The following is a 3,538-nucleotide window of genomic DNA, read 5'->3' as shown; positions in this document are numbered from 1 at the left end:
TTTTAATGGTGACTACATACAGAGTAAAATGAGTAAATCTACACTCTAAAATATGTCTATATGCATCCATATGTAGTGACCATTTAAAATCTCTAGAAAGACAAATATTTAAGAACGGAGGGAGTACAAAATATGTTCAGTGTGCATCAAAAAAAATTTGACCACATATTAGACTATTATTCACCATGCATTAAAAAATATTTATAGTGTATTAAAAACAAAAACAAAAATAAAGAAAAGCCAAAAAAATATAAAAACCAAAACAAAGAAACCATAATAGAAAATCTGCAGCAGAAGTAAGCAAAGCCGAAAAACGCGAGAAGAGCCCCGACTGTGCCGGTCCAACTCGGCTTGCCAGTGGGCGTGCGATGGGCGTCGTTGCGTCTGTTTGCCGCCTGAAGGCGGCTGATTGGATTCATGTATGAAATACTTCTTCCGTTCTTAAATATAAGTCTTTGTAGAAATTTCATTATGGACCACATACGGATATATCTAGATGCATTTTAAAATATAGATTCACTCATTATCCTTCGTATGCAGTCCATAGTGAAATCTCTCCAAAGACTTATATTTAGGAACGGAAGAAGTAGATAGTTCCTCGATGCAACATAGTCTGGCCCATTTCGGGTTTCGTTGGGTTTTTTTATCTGTTTCTTCCCATCTGGGTTATAGTTTTCGTAATATTTTTTCCTTTGTTTTCTGGTCCGTTTTTTATGAAATTAAAAAAAAAGAACATCCCTGAAGTGTATGCATTATGTGAAAAGAATATCTCAATGGGTTTCTTTTACATAGTTCTAAGAAAGATTTCCCCTAAGTTTATGCGTTATTTTGAATTTCGCTTTGGAATGCAAAACTGCAGGGCACTTGGAATTTAGAAGAGAAAGTCGATCGATCGCTTAACAGCGAAGGTACGAAGCGAAGCCCAGTACATGAACGTCCCCATTGTTCCTAGATGGGTTGTAGCTTGTGAGCGGTGATCCAAGTCTTCCGCATTTGCATAAAGTTGAAATAATTGAACACGTGCATCTACCTTCATATGCAGGCAGCTTTGCTCTGCCTTGTGGTAAGTTACAAGGAAGCTGCCGAGTAATTGCCGTGCCTGGCTCCAGAGTCTAAATTTGATGTTATTTTTTCCAGAACAAGATATAGCTCCCACACTTAGTACGTATGTCCTAGTCCTACACAGGTACACCTACAGGTGTGCGGCGCACAGACGGTTTATAGACGTGGATTAATTGAGTCGTAGTGGTGGTTGAAGTAAAACGTGAACAGGTGGTTGGGGCATCGGTGTCACAAGATATATACGCTCTTTGTGATCAATTGGCCACATATATATATATATACACACACACACACGTACGGTATGCACGGGGTTGTTGCGTCAAAGTCCCCAGAGCCAAGCAAGGAAAGAACTCACCGCGGAGCAAGGGTTCGATGTGATCATGTGACCAGGGCCGGGCCGACAAAATCCGGGGCCCTGTGCGAAACTAAAAAATGAGGCCCTATCTTAAAAAAAATGAACTAACAAGAAATTATAGTATATATATCTCACAGAAAAAAATTGTAATGTATATAATATAATGTCTTACATAACAATTGAAAATATAAAAAAGTCATACCTATCCAACTCCTGGTTGCTATTTATTTGAACATCCTCATTCTTTTAGTATTCTTTATGAGTAGAAACCGAAGTTAATACCTATATAAGAAGTGCAATTTGAATATATTGGCTCAAAGAGGCATACAACTAGTGAACACATTCAAGTTTGAGCTAACATGTGCACTGTCCAAGAAAAGGCATTGCAATATTTGGATGTAGTATAGCACTAGAAATATGCAAGAGACTAATATTTAGAGGCTAAATCATATTTATGTCTTTTACATTTGAATAATAATAAAATAAAAAAGCAAACTGCTAGGCTCATGAGCCTATATATAAACCATAATATGATGTATACAGCTGTGTCTAGGAAAAAAGAGTAACTGTCTTTATACTTGTTACAATGGTATAGCACTTGGAAGTATCACATACAAACTATATGCGGGTATGCTAGTAATTAAAGAAAACATGGGATATTTTCTGATATATTCTGGGGAGATATTTGAAATTTACCATCAAGAAATACTTGAGGCAACAAAAGCTATATCAAATCTAACTTCCATATCCCTGATCTACGACGGCGGAGCTCAGTCTACATATAGGGGATGTGTTTATGAGTGTGGAGGAGTGGAGGTCCTTGTATTCACCTGCAGCGGCATCCGATCGATCCAGGGACCGAGGGGCGAGGGATCAGACTCCAGGATAGAACACCTTCGACCGAGGGATCAGACTCCAGAACACCTTGGATCGATCCACGATCCAAGGACCGAGGGATCAGACTCCAACATAGACGAAGTGAACACCTTGGATCAAAGGTCCTTTCCTGCAGGCTGTAGCGATCGAGACGAGTAGGAGGACTGGAAGAGGAGGAGGAGATCGATCCCCGATCCCGTTTCAGCGCTGGTCGCTCGATGGCTCGATCCTCGATGCCCTCGTTGCTTCGACTCCAGCAATCCAGACCACTACAGCACCCAGCAACCCAAAGCGCATAAAATTTCTTTTAGTACTAGGCCTTTGTAAAAAAATTGGGGCCCTCCAAAATTTTGGGCTGTGTGCGGGCCGCACTTTTTGCACCACTATGGGCCCGGCCCTGCATGTTACTATGTGAGCACGCGGTGGCATGTGACGTGACCATGGCAGCAGCGAAACATCCTCCTCATCTTGCATATGCCCTTTTTGGCATGAGATAGTGGTGCACGGCATTTCTCCCATGTTAATCTCCCGGCCAGGACATCGCATTCAACAAGCTTTCACTCCTGTGAGAGTCCGCGTTGCATCCAAATGTTTTCACTCGCCTTCGATCGATCGGTTGTTGCTGCCATGGACCGCAGGCACATCTCATTTCGTTACATGTTAATAATGCAGCCCATTCACGCACTGTTAGAGCATCTTCAGCTGTTGGCTCTTAGGAGGGGTTAAAAATCATCCCCGGGACGTACCCGCGCTAAACCGTGCACTGGGGGCGTGATGCCCCAGTCGCGGCGCTCATGTTTTTTTGAAAAAGTTAAATACGGCGCAAACACGGCTCAAATTTAATGCAAACATCGGCGAGTTCGTTCAAATTTAAACATATTTTATAAAAAAAGAAAAAACTACTACGGGCTGCCCCCGCCATCTTCATCGCCGCTCCTCGCCGTTTACCTCGCCGCTCCCCGGCGCCCGCCGCCCACCTTTGCAGTTCTACATGCCAAGGAGGCGGTAGAACCGCGTGTAGTCGCCGCCGTTGTCGGCGTCGTCGTCGTCGTCGGCGGCGGCGTCGTCGTCGTCGGCGGCGGCGGCGTCCCCGCCTCCGTCCCTGCTGCATTCCTCCCCCGATTGGCGCGGCGGGTTGGACGGTCCGGGGGCGTCCTCGTCGTCGTTGCTGTCGAGGATCACGATGCCGTGCTCGTCCTCGCGCCCACGCTTGCGGACGGCGATCTCCTCCAGGGCCCGGCGTTG

Source organism: Triticum urartu, chromosome 2 (genome assembly GCF_003073215.2).
Source record: "Triticum urartu cultivar G1812 chromosome 2, Tu2.1, whole genome shotgun sequence".
Lineage (NCBI taxonomy): Eukaryota > Viridiplantae > Streptophyta > Magnoliopsida > Poales > Poaceae > Triticum > Triticum urartu.
Note: the sequence above shows the minus strand (reverse complement) of the source record.